Here is a 26,949-nt window from a genome sequence, read left to right as displayed (position 1 = left end):
AAGCGTTTTTCGAAGCTACTTTATGGCTAACTTCTTATAGGAAAGTCTAGGAGCTCTGAAAATGAACGTGCGCATCTTTCACTCTTCCCGAGGGACTTAGAAGAATTTTGTGATATTTTTTATTAAAATGGTGTATAAGGGTATATATATAAATATATTTTATGCACTGTATATGAGCTGTCGATTTCTAAGTCTGTGGTTCCGAGAGGGGGTAACCAGGCTCACTAATAAAGGTCAAGCCACTTGGCTGCCAGAATGCCCTGCTTCAGCACAGACTAGAAAGGCATTGTGATAAGCGTATCCCCGGTATAGTCAGGGGTTAATGGGATTCGTCCCCGCCCCCCCCAGTATACGCCCAGAACCATGGACCCGGTACTTGTGGTTCGGACTGTCTCCAACCAGCCATAATGTTGTGAGAGTGAAATCATGTCTAAGTCCAGCTTTGGTACATTAGAAGCAACTCTGAAACTTAACCTAAGCGTTTTTCGAAGCTACTTTTTGGCTAACTTCTTATAGGAAGGTCTAGGAGCTCTGAAAATGAACGTGCGCGTCTTTCACTCTTCCCGAGGGACTTAGAAGAATTTTGTGATATTTTTTATTAAAATGGTGTATAAGGGTGTATATATAAATATATTTTATGCACTGTATATGAGCTGGCGATTTCTAAGTCTGTGGTTCCGAGAGGGGGTAACCAGGCTCACTAATAAAGGTCAAGTCACTTGGCTGCCAGAATGCCCTGCTTCAGCACAGACCAGAAAGGCATTGTGATAAGCGTATCCCCGGTATAGTCAGGGGTTAATGGGGGTCGTTCCCGTCCCCCCCAGTATACGCCCAGAACCATGGACCCGGTACTTGTGGTTCGGACTGTCTCCAACCAGCCATAATATTGTGAGAGTGAAATTATGTCTAAGTCCAACTTTGGTACATTAGAAGCAACTCTCAAACTTAACCTAAGCGTTTTTCGAAGCTACTTTTTGGCTAACTTCTTATAGGAAGGTCTAGGAGATCTGAAAATGAACGTGCGCGTCTTTCACTCTTCCCGAGGGACTTAGAAGAATTTTGTGATATTTTTTATTAAAATGGTGTATAAGGGTATATATATAAATATATTTTATGCACTGTATATGAGCTGGCGATTTCTAAGTCTGTGGTTCCGAGAGGGGGTAACCAGGCTCACTAATAAAGGTCAAGCCACTTGGCTGCCAGAATGCCCTGCTTCAGCACAGACCAGAAAGGCATTGTGATAAGCGTATCCCCGGTATAGTCAGGGGTTAATGGGATTCGTCCCCCCCCCCCCCCCAGTATACGCCCAGAACCATGGACCCGGTACTTGTGGTTCGGACTGTCTCCAACCAGCCATAATGTTGTGAGAGTGAAATCATGTCTAAGTTCAACTTTGGTACATTAGAAGCAACTCTCAAACTTAACCTAAGCGTTTTTCGAAGCTACTTTATGGCTAACTTCTTATAGGAAAGTCTAGGAGCTCTGAAAATGAACGTGCGCATCTTTCACTCTTCCCGAGGGACTTAGAAGAATTTTGTGATATTTTTTATTAAAATGGTGTATAAGGGTATATATATAAATATATTTTATGCACTGTATATGAGCTGTCGATTTCTAAGTCTGTGGTTCCGAGAGGGGGTAACCAGGCTCACTAATAAAGGTCAAGCCACTTGGCTGCCAGAATGCCCTGCTTCAGCACAGACTAGAAAGGCATTGTGATAAGCGTATCCCCGGTATAGTCAGGGGTTAATGGGATTCGTCCCCGCCCCCCCCCCAGTATACGCCCAGAACCATGGACCCGGTACTTGTGGTTCGGACTGTCTCCAACCAGCCATAATGTTGTGAGAGTGAAATCATGTCTAAGTCCAGCTTTGGTACATTAGAAGCAACTCTCAAACTTAACCTAAGCGTTTTTCGAAGCTACTTTTTGGCTAACTTCTTATAGGAAGGTCTAGGAGATCTGAAAATGAACGTGCGCGTCTTTCACTCTTCCCGAGGGACTTAGAAGAATTTTGTGATATTTTTTATTAAAATGGTGTATAAGGGTATATATATAAATATATTTTATGCACTGTATATGAGCTGGCGATTTCTAAGTCTGTGGTTCCGAGAGGGGGTAACCAGGCTCACTAATAAAGATCAAGCCACTTGGCTGCCAGAATGCCCTGCTTCAGCACAGACCAGAAAGGCATTGTGATAAGCGTATCCCCGGTATAGTCAGGGGTTAATGGGATTCGTCCCCGCCCCCCCCAGTATACGCCCAGAACCATGGACCCGGTACTTGTGGTTCGGACTGTCTCCAACCAGCCATAATGTTGTGAGAGTGAAATCATGTCTAAGTCCAGCTTTGGTACATTAGAAGCAACTCTGAAACTTAACCTAAGCGTTTTTCGAAGCTACTTTTTGGCTAACTTCTTATAGGAAGGTCTAGGAGCTCTGAAAATGAACGTGCGCGTCTTTCACTCTTCCCGAGGGACTTAGAAGAATTTTGTGATATTTTTTATTAAAATGGTGTATAAGGGTGTATATATAAATATATTTTATGCACTGTATATGAGCTGGCGATTTCTAAGTCTGTGGTTCCGAGAGGGGGTAACCAGGCTCACTAATAAAGGTCAAGTCACTTGGCTGCCAGAATGCCCTGCTTCAGCACAGACCAGAAAGGCATTGTGATAAGCGTATCCCCGGTATAGTCAGGGGTTAATGGGGGTCGTTCCCGTCCCCCCCAGTATACGCCCAGAACCATGGACCCGGTACTTGTGGTTCGGACTGTCTCCAACCAGCCATAATGTTGTGAGAGTGAAATCATGTCTAAGTCCAGCTTTGGTACATTAGAAGCAACTCTGAAACTTAACCTAAGCGTTTTTCGAAGCTACTTTTTGGCTAACTTCTTATAGGAAGGTCTAGGAGCTCTGAAAATGAACGTGCGCGTCTTTCACTCTTCCCGAGGGACTTAGAAGAATTTTGTGATATTTTTTATTAAAATGGTGTATAAGGGTATATATATAAATATATTTTATGCACTGTATATGAGCTGGCGATTTCTAAGTCTGTGGTTCCGAGAGGGGGTAACCAGGCTCACTAATAAAGGTCAAGCCACTTGGCTGCCAGAATGCCCTGCTTCAGCACAGACCAGAAAGGCATTGTGATAAGCGTATCCCCGGTATAGTCAGGGGTTAATGGGATTCATCCCCCCCCCCCCCCAGTATACGCCCAGAACCATGGACCCGGTACTTGTGGTTCGGACTGTCTCCAACCAGCCATAATGTTGTGAGAGTGAAATCATGTCTAAGTTCAACTTTGGTACATTAGAAGCAACTCTCAAACTTAACCTAAGCGTTTTTCGAAGCTACTTTATGGCTAACTTCTTATAGGAAAGTCTAGGAGCTCTGAAAATGAACGTGCGCATCTTTCACTCTTCCCGAGGGACTTAGAAGAATTTTGTGATATTTTTTATTAAAATGGTGTATAAGGGTATATATATAAATATATTTTATGCACTGTATATGAGCTGTCGATTTCTAAGTCTGTGGTTCCGAGAGGGGGTAACCAGGCTCACTAATAAAGGTCAAGCCACTTGGCTGCCAGAATGCCCTGCTTCAGCACAGACCAGAAAGGCATTGTGATAAGCGTATCCCCGGTATAGTCAGGGGTTAATGGGATTCGTCCCCCCCCCCCCCCAGTATACGCCCAGAACCATGGACCCGGTACTTGTGGTTCGGACTGTCTCCAACCAGCCATAATGTTGTGAGAGTGAAATCATGTCTAAGTTCAACTTTGGTACATTAGAAGCAACTCTCAAACTTAACCTAAGCGTTTTTCGAAGCTACTTTATGGCTAACTTCTTATAGGAAAGTCTAGGAGCTCTGAAAATGAACGTGCGCATCTTTCACTCTTCCCGAGGGACTTAGAAGAATTTTGTGATATTTTTTATTAAAATGGTGTATAAGGGTATATATATAAATATATTTTATGCACTGTATATGAGCTGTCGATTTCTAAGTCTGTGGTTCCGAGAGGGGGTAACCAGGCTCACTAATAAAGGTCAAGCCACTTGGCTGCCAGAATGCCCTGCTTCAGCACAGACTAGAAAGGCATTGTGATAAGCGTATCCCCGGTATAGTCAGGGGTTAATGGGATTCGTCCCCGCCCCCCCCCAGTATACGCCCAGAACCATGGACCCGGTACTTGTGGTTCGGACTGTCTCCAACCAGCCATAATGTTGTGAGAGTGAAATCATGTCTAAGTCCAGCTTTGGTACATTAGAAGCAACTCTCAAACTTAACCTAAGCGTTTTTCGAAGCTACTTTTTGGCTAACTTCTTATAGGAAGGTCTAGGAGATCTGAAAATGAACGTGCGCGTCTTTCACTCTTCCCGAGGGACTTAGAAGAATTTTGTGATATTTTTTATTAAAATGGTGTATAAGGGTATATATATAAATATATTTTATGCACTGTATATGAGCTGGCGATTTCTAAGTCTGTGGTTCCGAGAGGGGGTAACCAGGCTCACTAATAAAGATCAAGCCACTTGGCTGCCAGAATGCCCTGCTTCAGCACAGACCAGAAAGGCATTGTGATAAGCGTATCCCCGGTATAGTCAGGGGTTAATGGGATTCGTCCCCGCCCCCCCCAGTATACGCCCAGAACCATGGACCCGGTACTTGTGGTTCGGACTGTCTCCAACCAGCCATAATGTTGTGAGAGTGAAATCATGTCTAAGTCCAGCTTTGGTACATTAGAAGCAACTCTGAAACTTAACCTAAGCGTTTTTCGAAGCTACTTTTTGGCTAACTTCTTATAGGAAGGTCTAGGAGCTCTGAAAATGAACGTGCGCGTCTTTCACTCTTCCCGAGGGACTTAGAAGAATTTTGTGATATTTTTTATTAAAATGGTGTATAAGGGTGTATATATAAATATATTTTATGCACTGTATATGAGCTGGCGATTTCTAAGTCTGTGGTTCCGAGAGGGGGTAACCAGGCTCACTAATAAAGGTCAAGTCACTTGGCTGCCAGAATGCCCTGCTTCAGCACAGACCAGAAAGGCATTGTGATAAGCGTATCCCCGGTATAGTCAGGGGTTAATGGGGGTCGTTCCCGTCCCCCCCAGTATACGCCCAGAACCATGGACCCGGTACTTGTGGTTCGGACTGTCTCCAACCAGCCATAATATTGTGAGAGTGAAATTATGTCTAAGTCCAACTTTGGTACATTAGAAGCAACTCTCAAACTTAACCTAAGCGTTTTTCGAAGCTACTTTTTGGCTAACTTCTTATAGGAAGGTCTAGGAGATCTGAAAATGAACGTGCGCGTCTTTCACTCTTCCCGAGGGACTTAGAAGAATTTTGTGATATTTTTTATTAAAATGGTGTATAAGGGTATATATATAAATATATTTTATGCACTGTATATGAGCTGGCGATTTCTAAGTCTGTGGTTCCGAGAGGGGGTAACCAGGCTCACTAATAAAGGTCAAGCCACTTGGCTGCCAGAATGCCCTGCTTCAGCACAGACCAGAAAGGCATTGTGATAAGCGTATCCCCGGTATAGTCAGGGGTTAATGGGATTCATCCCCCCCCAGTATACGCCCAGAACCATGGACCCGGTACTTGTGGTTCGGACTGTCTCCAACCAGCCATAATGTTGTGAGAGTGAAATCATGTCTAAGTTCAACTTTGGTACATTAGAAGCAACTCTCAAACTTAACCTAAGCGTTTTTCGAAGCTACTTTATGGCTAACTTCTTATAGGAAAGTCTAGGAGCTCTGAAAATGAACGTGCGCATCTTTCACTCTTCCCGAGGGACTTAGAAGAATTTTGTGATATTTTTTATTAAAATGGTGTATAAGGGTATATATATAAATATATTTTATGCACTGTATATGAGCTGTCGATTTCTAAGTCTGTGGTTCCGAGAGGGGGTAACCAGGCTCACTAATAAAGGTCAAGCCACTTGGCTGCCAGAATGCCCTGCTTCAGCACAGACCAGAAAGGCATTGTGATAAGCGTATCCCCGGTATAGTCAGGGGTTAATGGGATTCGTCCCCCCCCCCCCCCAGTATACGCCCAGAACCATGGACCCGGTACTTGTGGTTCGGACTGTCTCCAACCAGCCATAATGTTGTGAGAGTGAAATCATGTCTAAGTTCAACTTTGGTACATTAGAAGCAACTCTCAAACTTAACCTAAGCGTTTTTCGAAGCTACTTTATGGCTAACTTCTTATAGGAAGGTCTAGGAGATCTGAAAATGAACGTGCGCGTCTTTCACTCTTCCCGAGGGACTTAGAAGAATTTTGTGATATTTTTTATTAAAATGGTGTATAAGGGTATATATATAAATATATTTTATGCACTGTATATGAGCTGGCGATTTCTAAGTCTGTGGTTCCGAGAGGGGGTAACCAGGCTCACTAATAAAGATCAAGCCACTTGGCTGCCAGAATGCCCTGCTTCAGCACAGACCAGAAAGGCATTGTGATAAGCATATCCCCGGTATAGTCAGGGGTTAATGGGATTCGTCCCCGCCCCCCCCCCCCAGTATACGCCCAGAACCATGGACCCGGAACTTGTGGTTCGGACTGTCTCCAACCAGCCATAATGTTGTGAGAGTGAAATCATGTCTAAGTTCAACTTTGGTACATTAGAAGCAACTCTCAAACTTAACCTAAGCGTTTTTCGAAGCTACTTTTTGGCTAACTTCTTATAGGAAGGTCTAGGAGATCTGAAAATGAACGTGCGCGTCTTTCACTCTTCCCGAGGGACTTAGAAGAATTTTGTGATATTTTTTATTAAAATGGTGTATAAGGGTATATATATAAATATATTTTATGCACTGTATATGAGCTGTCGATTTCTAAGTCTGTGGTTCCGAGAGGGGGTAACCAGGCTCACTAATAAAGGTCAAGCCACTTGGCTGCCAGAATGCCCTGCTTCAGCACAGACCAGAAAGGCATTGTGATAAGCGTATCCCCGGTATAGTCAGGGGTTAATGGGATTCATCCCCCCCCCCCCCCCCAGTATACGCCCAGAACCATGGACCCGGTACTTGTGGTTCGGACTGTCTCCAACCAGCCATAATGTTGTGAGAGTGAAATCATGTCTAAGTTCAACTTTGGTACATTAGAAGCAACTCTCAAACTTAACCTAAGCGTTTTTCGAAGCTACTTTATGGCTAACTTCTTATAGGAAAGTCTAGGAGCTCTGAAAATGAACGTGCGCATCTTTCACTCTTCCCGAGGGACTTAGAAGAATTTTGTGATATTTTTTATTAAAATGGTGTATAAGGGTATATATATAAATATATTTTATGCACTGTATATGAGCTGTCGATTTCTAAGTCTGTGGTTCCGAGAGGGGGTAACCAGGCTCACTAATAAAGGTCAAGCCACTTGGCTGCCAGAATGCCCTGCTTCAGCACAGACCAGAAAGGCATTGTGATAAGCGTATCCCCGGTATAGTCAGGGGTTAATGGGATTCGTCCCCCCCCCCCCCCCAGTATACGCCCAGAACCATGGACCCGGTACTTGTGGTTCGGACTGTCTCCAACCAGCCATAATGTTGTGAGAGTGAAATCATGTCTAAGTTCAACTTTGGTACATTAGAAGCAACTCTCAAACTTAACCTAAGCGTTTTTCGAAGCTACTTTATGGCTAACTTCTTATAGGAAAGTCTAGGAGCTCTGAAAATGAACGTGCGCATCTTTCACTCTTCCCGAGGGACTTAGAAGAATTTTGTGATATTTTTTATTAAAATGGTGTATAAGGGTATATATATAAATATATTTTATGCACTGTATATGAGCTGTCGATTTCTAAGTCTGTGGTTCCGAGAGGGGGTAACCAGGCTCACTAATAAAGGTCAAGCCACTTGGCTGCCAGAATGCCCTGCTTCAGCACAGACTAGAAAGGCATTGTGATAAGCGTATCCCCGGTATAGTCAGGGGTTAATGGGATTCGTCCCCGCCCCCCCCAGTATACGCCCAGAACCATGGACCCGGTACTTGTGGTTCGGACTGTCTCCAACCAGCCATAATGTTGTGAGAGTGAAATCATGTCTAAGTCCAGCTTTGGTACATTAGAAGCAACTCTCAAACTTAACCTAAGCGTTTTTCGAAGCTACTTTTTGGCTAACTTCTTATAGGAAGGTCTAGGAGATCTGAAAATGAACGTGCGCGTCTTTCACTCTTCCCGAGGGACTTAGAAGAATTTTGTGATATTTTTTATTAAAATGGTGTATAAGGGTATATATATAAATATATTTTATGCACTGTATATGAGCTGGCGATTTCTAAGTCTGTGGTTCCGAGAGGGGGTAACCAGGCTCACTAATAAAGATCAAGCCACTTGGCTGCCAGAATGCCCTGCTTCAGCACAGACCAGAAAGGCATTGTGATAAGCATATCCCCGGTATAGTCAGGGGTTAATGGGATTCGTCCCCGCCCCCCCCCCCAGTATACGCCCAGAACCATGGACCCGGAACTTGTGGTTCGGACTGTCTCCAACCAGCCATAATGTTGTGAGAGTGAAATCATGTCTAAGTTCAACTTTGGTACATTAGAAGCAACTCTCAAACTTAACCTAAGCGTTTTTCGAAGCTACTTTATGGCTAACTTCTTATAGGAAAGTCTAGGAGCTCTGAAAATGAACGTGCGCATCTTTCACTCTTCCCGAGGGACTTAGAAGAATTTTGTGATATTTTTTATTAAAATGGTGTATAAGGGTATATATATAAATATATTTTATGCACTGTATATGAGCTGTCGATTTCTAAGTCTGTGGTTCCGAGAGGGGGTAACCAGGCTCACTAATAAAGGTCAAGCCACTTGGCTGCCAGAATGCCCTGCTTCAGCACAGACTAGAAAGGCATTGTGATAAGCGTATCCCCGGTATAGTCAGGGGTTAATGGGATTCGTCCCCGCCCCCCCCAGTATACGCCCAGAACCATGGACCCGGTACTTGTGGTTCGGACTGTCTCCAACCAGCCATAATGTTGTGAGAGTGAAATCATGTCTAAGTTCAACTTTGGTACATTAGAAGCAACTCTCAAACTTAACCTAAGCGTTTTTCGAAGCTACTTTATGGCTAACTTCTTATAGGAAAGTCTAGGAGCTCTGAAAATGAACGTGCGCATCTTTCACTCTTCCCGAGGGACTTAGAAGAATTTTGTGATATTTTTTATTAAAATGGTGTATAAGGGTATATATATAAATATATTTTATGCACTGTATATGAGCTGTCGATTTCTAAGTCTGTGGTTCCGAGAGGGGGTAACCAGGCTCACTAATAAAGGTCAAGCCACTTGGCTGCCAGAATGCCCTGCTTCAGCACAGACCAGAAAGGCATTGTGATAAGCGTATCCCCGGTATAGTCAGGGGTTAATGGGATTCGTCCCCCCCCCCCCCCAGTATACGCCCAGAACCATGGACCCGGTACTTGTGGTTCGGACTGTCTCCAACCAGCCATAATGTTGTGAGAGTGAAATCATGTCTAAGTTCAACTTTGGTACATTAGAAGCAACTCTCAAACTTAACCTAAGCGTTTTTCGAAGCTACTTTATGGCTAACTTCTTATAGGAAGGTCTAGGAGATCTGAAAATGAACGTGCGCGTCTTTCACTCTTCCCGAGGGACTTAGAAGAATTTTGTGATATTTTTTATTAAAATGGTGTATAAGGGTATATATATAAATATATTTTATGCACTGTATATGAGCTGGCGATTTCTAAGTCTGTGGTTCCGAGAGGGGGTAACCAGGCTCACTAATAAAGATCAAGCCACTTGGCTGCCAGAATGCCCTGCTTCAGCACAGACCAGAAAGGCATTGTGATAAGCATATCCCCGGTATAGTCAGGGGTTAATGGGATTCGTCCCCGCCCCCCCCCCCCCAGTATACGCCCAGAACCATGGACCCGGAACTTGTGGTTCGGACTGTCTCCAACCAGCCATAATGTTGTGAGAGTGAAATCATGTCTAAGTTCAACTTTGGTACATTAGAAGCAACTCTCAAACTTAACCTAAGCGTTTTTCGAAGCTACTTTTTGGCTAACTTCTTATAGGAAGGTCTAGGAGATCTGAAAATGAACGTGCGCGTCTTTCACTCTTCCCGAGGGACTTAGAAGAATTTTGTGATATTTTTTATTAAAATGGTGTATAAGGGTATATATATAAATATATTTTATGCACTGTATATGAGCTGTCGATTTCTAAGTCTGTGGTTCCGAGAGGGGGTAACCAGGCTCACTAATAAAGGTCAAGCCACTTGGCTGCCAGAATGCCCTGCTTCAGCACAGACCAGAAAGGCATTGTGATAAGCGTATCCCCGGTATAGTCAGGGGTTAATGGGATTCATCCCCCCCCCCCCCCCCCAGTATACGCCCAGAACCATGGACCCGGTACTTGTGGTTCGGACTGTCTCCAACCAGCCATAATGTTGTGAGAGTGAAATCATGTCTAAGTTCAACTTTGGTACATTAGAAGCAACTCTCAAACTTAACCTAAGCGTTTTTCGAAGCTACTTTATGGCTAACTTCTTATAGGAAAGTCTAGGAGCTCTGAAAATGAACGTGCGCATCTTTCACTCTTCCCGAGGGACTTAGAAGAATTTTGTGATATTTTTTATTAAAATGGTGTATAAGGGTATATATATAAATATATTTTATGCACTGTATATGAGCTGTCGATTTCTAAGTCTGTGGTTCCGAGAGGGGGTAACCAGGCTCACTAATAAAGGTCAAGCCACTTGGCTGCCAGAATGCCCTGCTTCAGCACAGACCAGAAAGGCATTGTGATAAGCGTATCCCCGGTATAGTCAGGGGTTAATGGGATTCGTCCCCCCCCCCCCCCCAGTATACGCCCAGAAACATGGACCCGGTACTTGTGGTTCGGACTGTCTCCAACCAGCCATAATGTTGTGAGAGTGAAATCATGTCTAAGTTCAACTTTGGTACATTAGAAGCAACTCTCAAACTTAACCTAAGCGTTTTTCGAAGCTACTTTATGGCTAACTTCTTATAGGAAAGTCTAGGAGCTCTGAAAATGAACGTGCGCATCTTTCACTCTTCCCGAGGGACTTAGAAGAATTTTGTGATATTTTTTATTAAAATGGTGTATAAGGGTATATATATAAATATATTTTATGCACTGTATATGAGCTGTCGATTTCTAAGTCTGTGGTTCCGAGAGGGGGTAACCAGGCTCACTAATAAAGGTCAAGCCACTTGGCTGCCAGAATGCCCTGCTTCAGCACAGACTAGAAAGGCATTGTGATAAGCGTATCCCCGGTATAGTCAGGGGTTAATGGGATTCGTCCCCGCCCCCCCCAGTATACGCCCAGAACCATGGACCCGGTACTTGTGGTTCGGACTGTCTCCAACCAGCCATAATGTTGTGAGAGTGAAATCATGTCTAAGTCCAGCTTTGGTACATTAGAAGCAACTCTCAAACTTAACCTAAGCGTTTTTCGAAGCTACTTTTTGGCTAACTTCTTATAGGAAGGTCTAGGAGATCTGAAAATGAACGTGCGCGTCTTTCACTCTTCCCGAGGGACTTAGAAGAATTTTGTGATATTTTTTATTAAAATGGTGTATAAGGGTATATATATAAATATATTTTATGCACTGTATATGAGCTGGCGATTTCTAAGTCTGTGGTTCCGAGAGGGGGTAACCAGGCTCACTAATAAAGATCAAGCCACTTGGCTGCCAGAATGCCCTGCTTCAGCACAGACCAGAAAGGCATTGTGATAAGCATATCCCCGGTATAGTCAGGGGTTAATGGGATTCGTCCCCGCCCCCCCCCCCAGTATACGCCCAGAACCATGGACCCGGAACTTGTGGTTCGGACTGTCTCCAACCAGCCATAATGTTGTGAGAGTGAAATCATGTCTAAGTTCAACTTTGGTACATTAGAAGCAACTCTCAAACTTAACCTAAGCGTTTTTCGAAGCTACTTTATGGCTAACTTCTTATAGGAAAGTCTAGGAGCTCTGAAAATGAACGTGCGCATCTTTCACTCTTCCCGAGGGACTTAGAAGAATTTTGTGATATTTTTTATTAAAATGGTGTATAAGGGTATATATATAAATATATTTTATGCACTGTATATGAGCTGTCGATTTCTAAGTCTGTGGTTCCGAGAGGGGGTAACCAGGCTCACTAATAAAGGTCAAGCCACTTGGCTGCCAGAATGCCCTGCTTCAGCACAGACTAGAAAGGCATTGTGATAAGCGTATCCCCGGTATAGTCAGGGGTTAATGGGATTCGTCCCCGCCCCCCCCAGTATACGCCCAGAACCATGGACCCGGTACTTGTGGTTCGGACTGTCTCCAACCAGCCATAATGTTGTGAGAGTGAAATCATGTCTAAGTCCAGCTTTGGTACATTAGAAGCAACTCTGAAACTTAACCTAAGCGTTTTTCGAAGCTACTTTTTGGCTAACTTCTTATAGGAAGGTCTAGGAGCTCTGAAAATGAACGTGCGCGTCTTTCACTCTTCCCGAGGGACTTAGAAGAATTTTGTGATATTTTTTATTAAAATGGTGTATAAGGGTGTATATATAAATATATTTTATGCACTGTATATGAGCTGGCGATTTCTAAGTCTGTGGTTCCGAGAGGGGGTAACCAGGCTCACTAATAAAGGTCAAGTCACTTGGCTGCCAGAATGCCCTGCTTCAGCACAGACCAGAAAGGCATTGTGATAAGCGTATCCCCGGTATAGTCAGGGGTTAATGGGGGTCGTTCCCGTCCCCCCCAGTATACGCCCAGAACCATGGACCCGGTACTTGTGGTTCGGACTGTCTCCAACCAGCCATAATATTGTGAGAGTGAAATTATGTCTAAGTCCAACTTTGGTACATTAGAAGCAACTCTCAAACTTAACCTAAGCGTTTTTCGAAGCTACTTTTTGGCTAACTTCTTATAGGAAGGTCTAGGAGATCTGAAAATGAACGTGCGCGTCTTTCACTCTTCCCGAGGGACTTAGAAGAATTTTGTGATATTTTTTATTAAAATGGTGTATAAGGGTATATATATAAATATATTTTATGCACTGTATATGAGCTGGCGATTTCTAAGTCTGTGGTTCCGAGAGGGGGTAACCAGGCTCACTAATAAAGGTCAAGCCACTTGGCTGCCAGAATGCCCTGCTTCAGCACAGACCAGAAAGGCATTGTGATAAGCGTATCCCCGGTATAGTCAGGGGTTAATGGGATTCATCCCCCCCCCCCCCCAGTATACGCCCAGAACCATGGACCCGGTACTTGTGGTTCGGACTGTCTCCAACCAGCCATAATGTTGTGAGAGTGAAATCATGTCTAAGTTCAACTTTGGTACATTAGAAGCAACTCTCAAACTTAACCTAAGCGTTTTTCGAAGCTACTTTATGGCTAACTTCTTATAGGAAAGTCTAGGAGCTCTGAAAATGAACGTGCGCATCTTTCACTCTTCCCGAGGGACTTAGAAGAATTTTGTGATATTTTTTATTAAAATGGTGTATAAGGGTATATATATAAATATATTTTATGCACTGTATATGAGCTGTCGATTTCTAAGTCTGTGGTTCCGAGAGGGGGTAACCAGGCTCACTAATAAAGGTCAAGCCACTTGGCTGCCAGAATGCCCTGCTTCAGCACAGACCAGAAAGGCATTGTGATAAGCGTATCCCCGGTATAGTCAGGGGTTAATGGGATTCGTCCCCGCCCCCCCCAGTATACGCCCAGAACCATGGACCCGGTACTTGTGGTTCGGACTGTCTCCAACCAGCCATAATGTTGTGAGAGTGAAATCATGTCTAAGTTCAACTTTGGTACATTAGAAGCAACTCTCAAACTTAACCTAAGCGTTTTTCGAAGCTACTTTATGGCTAACTTCTTATAGGAAAGTCTAGGAGCTCTGAAAATGAACGTGCGCATCTTTCACTCTTCCCGAGGGACTTAGAAGAATTTTGTGATATTTTTTATTAAAATGGTGTATAAGGGTATATATATAAATATATTTTATGCACTGTATATGAGCTGTCGATTTCTAAGTCTGTGGTTCCGAGAGGGGGTAACCAGGCTCACTAATAAAGGTCAAGCCACTTGGCTGCCAGAATGCCCTGCTTCAGCACAGACTAGAAAGGCATTGTGATAAGCGTATCCCCGGTATAGTCAGGGGTTAATGGGATTCGTCCCCGCCCCCCCCAGTATACGCCCAGAACCATGGACCCGGTACTTGTGGTTCGGACTGTCTCCAACCAGCCATAATGTTGTGAGAGTGAAATCATGTCTAAGTCCAGCTTTGGTACATTAGAAGCAACTCTGAAACTTAACCTAAGCGTTTTTCGAAGCTACTTTTTGGCTAACTTCTTATAGGAAGGTCTAGGAGCTCTGAAAATGAACGTGCGCGTCTTTCACTCTTCCCGAGGGACTTAGAAGAATTTTGTGATATTTTTTATTAAAATGGTGTATAAGGGTGTATATATAAATATATTTTATGCACTGTATATGAGCTGGCGATTTCTAAGTCTGTGGTTCCGAGAGGGGGTAACCAGGCTCACTAATAAAGGTCAAGTCACTTGGCTGCCAGAATGCCCTGCTTCAGCACAGACCAGAAAGGCATTGTGATAAGCGTATCCCCGGTATAGTCAGGGGTTAATGGGGGTCGTTCCCGTCCCCCCCAGTATACGCCCAGAACCATGGACCCGGTACTTGTGGTTCGGACTGTCTCCAACCAGCCATAATATTGTGAGAGTGAAATTATGTCTAAGTCCAACTTTGGTACATTAGAAGCAACTCTCAAACTTAACCTAAGCGTTTTTCGAAGCTACTTTTTGGCTAACTTCTTATAGGAAGGTCTAGGAGATCTGAAAATGAACGTGCGCGTCTTTCACTCTTCCCGAGGGACTTAGAAGAATTTTGTGATATTTTTTATTAAAATGGTGTATAAGGGTATATATATAAATATATTTTATGCACTGTATATGAGCTGGCGATTTCTAAGTCTGTGGTTCCGAGAGGGGGTAACCAGGCTCACTAATAAAGGTCAAGCCACTTGGCTGCCAGAATGCCCTGCTTCAGCACAGACCAGAAAGGCATTGTGATAAGCGTATCCCCGGTATAGTCAGGGGTTAATGGGATTCATCCCCCCCCCCCCCCAGTATACGCCCAGAACCATGGACCCGGTACTTGTGGTTCGGACTGTCTCCAACCAGCCATAATGTTGTGAGAGTGAAATCATGTCTAAGTTCAACTTTGGTACATTAGAAGCAACTCTCAAACTTAACCTAAGCGTTTTTCGAAGCTACTTTATGGCTAACTTCTTATAGGAAAGTCTAGGAGCTCTGAAAATGAACGTGCGCATCTTTCACTCTTCCCGAGGGACTTAGAAGAATTTTGTGATATTTTTTATTAAAATGGTGTATAAGGGTATATATATAAATATATTTTATGCACTGTATATGAGCTGTCGATTTCTAAGTCTGTGGTTCCGAGAGGGGGTAACCAGGCTCACTAATAAAGGTCAAGCCACTTGGCTGCCAGAATGCCCTGCTTCAGCACAGACCAGAAAGGCATTGTGATAAGCGTATCCCCGGTATAGTCAGGGGTTAATGGGATTCGTCCCCCCCCCCCCCCCAGTATACGCCCAGAACCATGGACCCGGTACTTGTGGTTCGGACTGTCTCCAACCAGCCATAATGTTGTGAGAGTGAAATCATGTCTAAGTTCAACTTTGGTACATTAGAAGCAACTCTCAAACTTAACCTAAGCGTTTTTCGAAGCTACTTTATGGCTAACTTCTTATAGGAAAGTCTAGGAGCTCTGAAAATGAACGTGCGCATCTTTCACTCTTCCCGAGGGACTTAGAAGAATTTTGTGATATTTTTTATTAAAATGGTGTATAAGGGTATATATATAAATATATTTTATGCACTGTATATGAGCTGTCGATTTCTAAGTCTGTGGTTCCGAGAGGGGGTAACCAGGCTCACTAATAAAGGTCAAGCCACTTGGCTGCCAGAATGCCCTGCTTCAGCACAGACTAGAAAGGCATTGTGATAAGCGTATCCCCGGTATAGTCAGGGGTTAATGGGATTCGTCCCCGCCCCCCCAGTATACGCCCAGAACCATGGACCCGGTACTTGTGGTTCGGACTGTCTCCAACCAGCCATAATGTTGTGAGAGTGAAATCATGTCTAAGTCCAGCTTTGGTACATTAGAAGCAACTCTCAAACTTAACCTAAGCGTTTTTCGAAGCTACTTTTTGGCTAACTTCTTATAGGAAGGTCTAGGAGATCTGAAAATGAACGTGCGCGTCTTTCACTCTTCCCGAGGGACTTAGAAGAATTTTGTGATATTTTTTATTAAAATGGTGTATAAGGGTATATATATAAACATATTTTATGCACTGTATATGAGCTGGCGATTTCTAAGTCTGTGGTTCCGAGAGGGGGTAACCAGGCTCACTAATAAAGATCAAGCCACTTGGCTGCCAGAATGCCCTGCTTCAGCACAGACCAGAAAGGCATTGTGATAAGCGTATCCCCGGTATAATCAGGGGTTAATGGGATTCGTCCCCGCCCCCCCCCCCCAGTATACGCCCAGAACCATGGACCCGGTACTTGTGGTTCGGACTGTCTCCAACCAGCCATAATGTTGTGAGAGTGAAATCATGTCTAAGTTCAACTTTGGTACATTAGAAGCAACTCTCAAACTTAACCTAAGCGTTTTTCGAAGCTACTTTATGGCTAACTTCTTATAGGAAAGTCTAGGAGCTCTGAAAATGAACGTGCGCATCTTTCACTCTTCCCGAGGGACTTAGAAGAATTTTGTGATATTTTTTATTAAAATGGTGTATAAGGGTATATATATAAATATATTTTATGCACTGTATATGAGCTGTCGATTTCTAAGTCTGTGGTTCCGAGAGGGGGTAACCAGGCTCACTAATAAAGGTCAAGCCACTTGGCTGCCAGAATGCCCTGCTTCAGCACAGACTAGAAAGGCATTGTGATAAGCGTATCCCCGGCATAGTCAGGGGTTAATGGGATTCGTCCCCGCCCCCCCCAGTATACGCCCAGAACCATGGACCCGGTACTTGTGGTTCGGACTGTCTCCAACCAGCCATAATGTTGTGAGAGTGAAATCATGTCTAAGTCCAGCTTTGGTACATTAGAAGCAACTCTCAAACTTAACCTAAGCGTTTTTCGAAGCTACTTTTTGGCTAACTTCTTATAGGAAGGTCTAGGAGATCTGAAAATGAACGTGCGCGTCTTTCACTCTTCCCGAGGGACTTAGAAGAATTTTGTGATATTTTTTATTAAAATGGTGTATAAGGGTGTATATATAAATATATTTTATGCACTGTATATGAGCTGGCGATTTCTAAGTCTGTGGTTCCGAGAGGGGGTAACCAGGCTCACTAATAAAGGTCAAGTCACTTGGCTGCCAGAATGCCCTGCTTCAGCACAGACCAGAAAGGCATTGTGATAAGCGTATCCCCGGTATAGTCAGGGGTTAATGGGAGTCGTTCCCGTCCCCCCCAGTATACGCCCAGAACCATGGACCCGGTACTTGTGGTTCGGAGTGTCTCCAACCAGCCATAATATTGTGAGAGTGAAATTATGTCTAAGTCCAACTTTGGTACATTAGAAGCAACTCTCAAACTTAACCTAAGCGTTTTTCGAAGCTACTTTTTGGCTAACTTCTTATAGGAAGGTCTAGGAGATCTGAAAATGAACGTGCGCGTCTTTCACTCTTCCCGAGGGACTTAGAAGAATTTTGTGATATTTTTTATTAAAATGGTGTATAAGGGTATATTTTTATGCACTGTATATGAGCTGGCGATTTCTAAGTCTGTGGTTCCGAGAGGGGGTAACCAGGCTCACTAATAAAGGTCAAGCCACTTGGCTGCCAGAATGCCCTGCTTCAGCACAGACCAGAATGGCATTGTGATAAGCGTATCCCCGGTATAGTCAGGGTTTAATGGGATTCGTTCCCGTCCCCCCAGTATACGCCCAGAACCATGGACCCGGTACTTGTGGTTCGGACTGTCTCCAACCAGCCATAATGTTGTGAGAGTGAAATTATGTCTAAGTCCAGCTTTGGTACATTAGAAGCAACTCTCAAACTTAACCTAAGCGTTTTTCGAAGCTACTTTTTGGCTAACTTCTTATAGGAAGGTCAAGGAGCTCTGAAAATGAACGTGCGCGTCTTTCACTCTTCCCGAGGGATTTAGAAGAATTTTGTGATATTTTTTATTAAAATGGTGTATAAGGGTATATATATAAATATATTTTATGCACTGTATATGAGCTGGCGATTTCTAAGTCTGTGGTTCCGAGAGGGGGTAACCAGGCTCACTAATAAAGGTCAAGCCACTTGGCTGCCAGAATGCCCTGCTTCAGCACAGACCAGAAAGGCATTGTGATAAGCGTATCCCCGGTATAATCAGGGGTTAATGGGATTCGTCCCCGCCCCCCCAGTATACGCCCAGAACCATGGACCTGGTACTTGTGGTTCGGACTGTCTCCATCCAGCCATAATGTTGTGAGTGAAATCATGTCTAAGTCCAGCTTTGGTACATTAGAAGCAACTCTCAAACTTAACCTAAGCGTTTTTAGAAGCTACTTTTTGGCTAACTTCTTATAGGAAGGTCTAGGAGCTCTAAAAATGAACGTGCGCATCTTTCACTCTTCCCGAGGGACTTAGAATAATTTTGTGATATTTTTTATTAAAATGGTGTATAAGGGTATATATATAAATATATTTTATGCACTGTATATGAGCTGGCAATTTCTAAGTCTGTGGTTCCGAGAGCGGGTAACCAGGCTCACTAATAAAGGTCAAGCCACTTGGCTGCCAGAATGCCCTGCTTCAGCACAGACCAGAAAGGCATTGTCATAAGCGTATCCCCGGTATAGTCAGGGGTTAATGGGAGTCGTCCCCGCCCCCCCAGTATACGCCCAGAACCATGGACCCGGTACTTGTGGTTCGGACTGTCTCCAACCAGCCATAATGTTGTGAGCGTGAAATCATGTCTAAGTCCAGCTTTGGTACATTAGAAGCAACTCTCAAACTTAACCTAAGCGTTTTTCGAAGCTACTTTTTGGCTAACTTCTTATAGGAAGGTCTAGGAGCTCTGAAAATGAACGTGCGCGTCTTTCACTCTTCCCGAAGGACTTAGAAGAATTTTGTGATATTTTTTATTAAAATGGTGTATAAGGGTATATATATAAATATATTTTATGCACTGTATATGAGCTGGCGATTTCTAAGTCTGTGGTTCCGAGAGCGGGTAACCAGGCTCACTAATAAAGGTCAAGCCACTTGGCTGCCAGAATGCCCTGCTTCAGCACAGACCAGTAAGGCATTGTGATATGCGTATCCCCGGTATAGTCAGGGGTTAATGGGAGTCGTTCCCGTCCCCCCAGTATACGCCCAGAACCATGGACCCGGTACTTGTGGTTCGGACTGTCTCCAACCAGCCATAATGTTGTGATAGTGAAATTATGTCTTAGTCCAGCTTTGGTACATTAGAAGCAACTCTCAAACTTAACCTAAGCGTTTTTCGAAGCTACTTTTTGGCTAACTTCTTATAGGAAGGTCAAGGAGCTCTGAAAATGAACGTGCGCGTCTTTCACTCTTCCCGAGGGACTTAGAAGAATTTTGTGATATTTTTTATTAAAATGGTGTATAAGGGTATATATATGAATATATTTTATGCACTGTATATGAGCTGGCGATTTCTAAGTCTGTGGTTCCGAGAGCGGGTAACCAGGCTCACTAATAAAGGTCAAGCCACTTGGCTGCCAGAATGCCCTGCTTCAGCACAGACCAGAAAGGCATTGTGATAAGCGTATCCCCGGTATAGTCAGGGGTTAATGGGATTCGTCCCCGCCCCCCCAGTATACGCCCAGGACCATGGACCTGGTACTTGTGGTTCGGACTGTCTCCAACCAGCCATAATGTTGTGAGAGTGAAATCATGTCTAAGTCCAGCTTTGGTACATTAGAAGCAACTCTCAAACTTAACCTAAGCGTTTTTCGAAGCTACTTTTTGGCTAACTTCTTATAGGAAGGTCTAGGAGCTCTGAAAATGAACGTGCGCGTCTTTCACTCTTCACGAGGGACTTAGAAGAATTTTGTGATATTTTTTATTAAAATGGTGTATAAGGGTATATATATAAATATATTTTATGCACTGTATATGAGCTGGCGATTTCTAAGTCTGTGGTTCCGAGAGGGGGTAACCAGGCTCACTAATAAAGGTCAAGCCACTTGGCTGCCAGAATGCCCTGCTTCAGCACAGACCAGAAAGGCATTGTGATAAGCGTATCCCCGGTATAATCAGGGGTTAATGGGATTCGTCCCCGTCCCCCCAGTATACGCCCAGAACCATGGACCTGGTACTTGTGGTTCGGACTGTCTCCATCCAGCCATAATGTTGTGAGTGAAATCATGTCTAAGTCCAGCTTTGGTACATTAGAAGCAACTCTCAAACTTAACCTAAGCGTTTTTCGAAGCTACTTTCTGGCTAACTTCTTATAGGAAGGTCTAGGAGCTCTAAAAATGAAAGTGCGCATCTTTCACTCTTCCCGAGGGACTTAGAATAATTTTGTGATATTTTTTATTAAAATGGTGTATAAGGGTATATATATAAATATATTTTATGCACTGTATATGAGCTGGCGATTTCTAAGTCTGTGGTTCCGAGAGCGGGTAACCAGGCTCACTAATAAAGGTCAAGCCACTTGGCTGCCAGAATGCCCTGCTTCAGCACAGACCAGAAAGGCATTGTGATAAGCGTATCCCCGGTATAGTCAGGGGTTAATGGGAGTCGTTCCCGTCCCCCCAGTATACGCCCAGAACCATGGACCCGGTACTTGTGGTTCGGACTGTCTCCAACCAGCCATAATGTTGTGAGAGTGAAATTATGTCTAAGTCCAGCTTTGGTACATTAGAAGCAACTCTCAAACTTAACCTAAGCGTTTTTCGAAGCTACTTTTTGTCTAACTTCTTATAGGAAGGTCAAGGAGCTCTGAAAATGATCGTGCGCGTCTTTCACTCTTCCCGAGGGACTTAGAAGAATTTTGTGATATTTTTTATTAAAATGGTGTATAAGGGTATATATATAAATATATTTTATGCACTGTATATGAGCTGGCGATTTCTAAGTCTGTGGTTCCGAGAGGGGGTAACCAGGCTCACTAATAAAGGTCAAGCCACTTGGCTGCCAGAATGCCCTGCTTCAGCACAGACCAGAAAGGCATTGTGATAAGCGTATCCCCGGTATAATCAGGGGTTAATGGGATTCGTCCCCGCCCCCCCAGTATACGCCCAGAACCATGGACCTGGTACTTGTGGTTCGGACTGTCTCCATCCAGCCATAATGTTGTGAGTGAAATCATGTCTAAGTCCAGCTTTGGTACATTAGAAGCAACTCTCAAACTTAACCTAAGCGTTTTTCGAAGCTACTTTTTGGCTAACTTCTTATAGGAAGGTCTAGGACCTCTAAAAATGAACGTGCGCATCTTTCACTCTTCCCGAGGGACTTAGAAGAATTTTGTGATATTTTTTATTAAAATGGTGTATAAGGGTATATACATAAATATGTTTTATGCACTGTATATGAGCTGGCGATTTCTAAGTCTGTTGTTCCGAGAGGGGGTAACCAGGCTCACTAATAAAGATCAAGCCACTTGGCTGCCAGAATGCCCTGCTTCAGCACAGACCAGAAAGGCATTGTGATAAGCGTATCCCCGGTATAGTCAGGGGTTAATGGGAGTCGTTCCCGTCCCCCCCAGTATACGCCCAGAACCATGGACCCGGTACTTGTGGTTCGGACTGTCTCCAACCAGCCATAATGTTGTGAGAGTGAAATTATGTCTAAGTCCAGCTTTGGTACATTAGAAGCAACTCTCAAACTTAACCTAAGCGTTTTTCGAAGCTACTTTTTGGCTAACTTCTTATAGGAAGGTCAAGGAGCTCTGAAAATGAACGTGCGCGTCTTTCACTCTTCCCGAGGGACTTAGAAGAATTTTGTGATATTTTTTATTAAAATGGTGTATAAGGGTATATATATAAATATATTTTATGCACTGTATATGAGCTGGCGATTTCTAAGTCTGTGGTTCCGAGAGGGGGTAACCAGGCTCACTAATAAAGGTCAAGCCACTTGGCTGCCAGAATGCCCTGCTTCAGCACAGACCAGAAAGGCATTGTGATAAGCGTATCCCCGGTATAATCAGGGGTTAATGGGATTCGTCCCCGCCCCCCCAGTATACGCCCAGAACGATGGACCTGGTACTTGTGGTTCGGACTGTCTCCATCCAGCCATAATGTTGTGAGTGAAATCATGTCTAAGTCCAGCTTTGGTACATTAGAAGCAACTCTCAAACTTAACCTAAGCGTTTTTCGAAGCTACTTTTTGGCTAACTTCTTATAGGAAGGTCTAGGAGCTCTAAAAATGAACGTGCGCATCTTTCACTCTTCCCGAGGGACTTAGAAGAATTTTGTGATATTTTTTATTAAAATGGTGTATAAGGGTATATATATAAATATATTTTATGCACTGTATATGAGCTGTCGATTTCTAAGTCTGTGGCTCCGAGAGGGGGTAACCAGGCTCACTAATAAAGGTCAAGCCACTTGGCTGCCAGAATGCCCTGCTTCAGCACAGACCAGAAAGGCATTGTGATAAGCGTATCCCCGGTATAGTCAGGGGTTAATGGGAGTCGTTCCCGTCCCCCCCAGTATACGCCCAGAACCATTGACCCGGTACTTGTGGTTCGGACTGTCTCCAACCAGCATAATGTTGTGAGCGTGAAATCATGTCTAAGTCCAGCTTTGGTACATTAGAAGCAACTCTCAAACTTAACCTAAGCGTTTTTCGAAGCTACTTTTTGGCTAACTTCTTATAGGAAGGTCTAGGAGCTCTGAAAATGAACGTGCGCGTCTTTCACTCTTCCCGAAGGACTTAGAATAATTTTGTGATATTTTTTATTAAAATGGTGTATAAGGGTATATATATAAATATATTTTATGCACTGTATATGAGCTGGCGATTTCTAAGTCTGTGGTTCCGAGAGCGGGTAACCAGGCTCACTAATAAAGGTCAAGCCACTTGGCTGCCAGAATGCCCTGCTTCAGCACATACCAGAAAGGCATTGTGATAAGCGTATCCCCGGTATAGTCAGGGGTTAATGGGATTCGTCCCCGCTCCCCCAGTATACGCCCAGGACCATGGACCTGGTACTTGCGGTTCGGACTGTCTCCAACCAGCCATAATGTTGTGAGAGTGAAATCATGTCTAAGTCCAGCTTTGGTACATTAGAAGCAACTCTCAAACTTAACCTAAGCGTTTTTCGAAGCTACTTTTTGGCTAACTTCTTATAGGAAGGTCTAGGAACTCTGAAAATGAACGTGCGCGTCTTTCACTCTTCACGAGGGACTTAGAAGAATTTTGTGATATTTTTTATTAAAATGGTGTATAAGGGTATATATATAAATATATTTTATGCACTGTATATGAGCTGGCGATTTCTAAGTCTGTGGTTCCGAGAGGGGGTAACCAGGCTCACTAATAAAGGTCAAGCCACTTGGCTGCCAGAATGCCCTGCTTCAGCACAGACCAGAATGGCATTGTGATAAGCGTATCCCCGGTATAGTCAGGGTTTAATGGGATTCGTTCCCGTCCCCCCAGTATACGCCCAGAACCATGGACCCGGTACTTATGGTTCGGACTGTCTCCAACCAGCCATAATGTTGTGAGAGTGAAATTATGTCTAAGTCCAGCTTTGGTACATTAGAAGCAACTCTCAAACTTAACCTAAGCGTTTTTCGAAGCTACTTTTTTTCTAACTTCTTATAGGAAGGTCTAGGAGCTCTAAAAATGAACGTGCGCATCTTTCACTCTTCCCGAGGGACTTAGAAGAATTTTGTGATATTTTTTATTAAAATGGTGTATAAGGGTATATATAAAAATATATTTTATGCACTGTATATGAGCTGGCGATTTCTAAGTCTGTGGTTCCGAGAGGGGGTAACCAGGCTCACTAATAAAGATCAAGCCACTTGGCTGCCAGAATGCCCTGCTTCAGCACAGACCAGAAAGGCATTGTGATAAGCGTATCCCCGGTATAATCAGGGGTTAATGGGATTCGTCCCCGCCCCCCCAGTATACGCCCAGAACCATGGACCTGGTACTTGTGGTTCGGACTGTCTCCATCCAGCCATAATGTTGTGAGTGAAATCATGTCTAAGTCCAGCTTTGGTACATTAGAAGCAACTCTCAAACTTAACCTAAGCGTTTTTCGAAGCTACTTTTTGGCTAACTTCTTATAGGAAGGTCTAGGACCTCTAAAAATGAACGTGCGCATCTTTCACTCTTCCCGAGGGACTTAGAAGAATTTTGTGATATTTTTTATTAAAATGGTGTATAAGGGTATATACATAAATATGTTTTATGCACTGTATATGAGCTGGCGATTTCTAAGTCTGTTGTTCCGAGAGGGGGTAACCAGGCTCACTAATAAAGATCAAGCCACTTGGCTGCCAGAATGCCCTGCTTCAGCACAGACCAGAAAGGCATTGTGATAAGCGTATCCCCGGTATAGTCAGGGGTTAATGGGAGTCGTTCCCGTCCCCCCCAGTATACGCCCAGAACCATGGACCCGGTACTTGTGGTTCGGACTGTCTCCAACCAGCCATAATGTTGTGAGAGTGAAATTATGTCTAAGTCCAGCTTTGGTACATTAGAAGCAACTCTCAAACTTAACCTAAGCGTTTTTCGAAGCTACTTTTTGGCTAACTTCTTATAGGAAGGTCAAGGAGCTCTGAAAATGAACGTGCGCGTCTTTCACTCTTCCCGAGGGACTTAGAAGAATTTTGTGATATTTTTTATTAAAATGGTGTATAAGGGTATATATATAAATATATTTTATGCACTGTATATGAGCTGGCGATTTCTAAGTCTGTGGTTCCGAGAGGGGGTAACCAGGCTCACTAATAAAGGTCAAGCCACTTGGCTGCCAGAATGCCCTGCTTCAGCACAGACCAGAAAGGCATTGTGATAAGCGTATCCCCGGTATAATCAGGGGTTAATGGGATTCGTCCCCGCCCCCCCAGTATACGCCCAGAACGATGGACCTGGTACTTGTGGTTCGGACTGTCTCCATCCAGCCATAATGTTGTGAGTGAAATCATGTCTAAGTCCAGCTTTGGTACATTAGAAGCAACTCTCAAACTTAACCTAAGCGTTTTTCGAAGCTACTTTTTGGCTAACTTCTTATAGGAAGGTCTAGGAGCTCTAAAAATGAACGTGCGCATCTTTCACTCTTCCCGAGGGACTTAGAAGAATTTTGTGATATTTTTTATTAAAATGGTGTATAAGGGTATATATATAAATATATTTTATGCACTGTATATGAGCTGTCGATTTCTAAGTCTGTGGTTCCGAGAGGGGGTAACCAGGCTCACTAATAAAGGTCAAGCCACTTGGCTGCCAGAATGCCCTGCTTCAGCACAGACCAGAAAGGCATTGTGATAAGCGTATCCCCGGTATAGTCAGGGGTTAATGGGAGTCGTTCCCGTCCCCCCCAGTATACGCCCAGAACCATTGACCCGGTACTTGTGGTTCGGACTGTCTCCAACCAGCATAATGTTGTGAGCGTGAAATCATGTCTAAGTCCAGCTTTGGTACATTAGAAGCAACTCTCAAACTTAACCTAAGCGTTTTTCGAAGCTACTTTTTGGCTAACTTCTTATAGGAAGGTCTAGGAGCTCTGAAAATGAACGTGCGCGTCTTTCACTCTTCCCGAAGGACTTAGAATAATTTTGTGATATTTTTTATTAAAATGGTGTATAAGGGTATATATATAAATATATTTTATGCACTGTATATGAGCTGGCGATTTCTAAGTCTGTGGTTCCGAGAGCGGGTAACCAGGCTCACTAATAAAGGTCAAGCCACTTGGCTGCCAGAATGCCCTGCTTCAGCACATACCAGAAAGGCATTGTGATAAGCGTATCCCCGGTATAGTCAGGGGTTAATGGGATTCGTCCCCGCTCCCCCAGTATACGCCCAGGACCATGGACCTGGTACTTGCGGTTCGGACTGTCTCCAACCAGCCATAATGTTGTGAGAGTGAAATCATGTCTAAGTCCAGCTTTGGTACATTAGAAGCAACTCTCAAACTTAACCTAAGCGTTTTTCGAAGCTACTTTTTGGCTAACTTCTTATAGGAAGGTCTAGGAGCTCTGAAAATGAACGTGCGCGTCTTTCACTCTTCACGAGGGACTTAGAAGAATTTTGTGATATTTTTTATTAAAATGGTGTATAAGGGTATATATATAAATATATTTTATGCACTGTATATGAGCTGGCGATTTCTAAGTCTGTGGTTCCGAGAGGGGGTAACCAGGCTCACTAATAAAGGTCAAGCCACTTGGCTGCCAGAATGCCCTGCTTCAGCACAGACCAGAATGGCATTGTGATAAGCGTATCCCCGGTATAGTCAGGGTTTAATGGGATTCGTTCCCGTCCCCCCAGTATACGCCCAGAACCATGGACCCGGTACTTATGGTTCGGACTGTCTCCAACCAGCCATAATGTTGTGAGAGTGAAATTATGTCTAAGTCCAGCTTTGGTACATTAGAAGCAACTCTCAAACTTAACCTAAGCGTTTTTCGAAGCTACTTTTTGGCTAACTTCTTATAGGAAGGTCTAGGAGCTCTAAAAATGAACGTGCGCATCTTTCACTCTTCCCGAGGGACTTAGAAGAATTTTGTGATATTTTTTATTAAAATGGTGTATAAGGGTATATATAAAAATATATTTTATGCACTGTATATGAGCTGGCGATTTCTAAGTCTGTGGTTCCGAGAGGGGGTAACCAGGCTCACTAATAAAGGTCAAGCCACTTGGCTGCCAGAATGCCCTGCTTCAGCACAGACCAGAAAGGCATTGTGATAAG

This window comes from Ascaphus truei, chromosome 2 (genome assembly GCF_040206685.1).
Source record: "Ascaphus truei isolate aAscTru1 chromosome 2, aAscTru1.hap1, whole genome shotgun sequence".
Taxonomy (NCBI): domain Eukaryota; kingdom Metazoa; phylum Chordata; class Amphibia; order Anura; family Ascaphidae; genus Ascaphus; species Ascaphus truei.
This window is presented reverse-complemented; position numbering follows the sequence as displayed.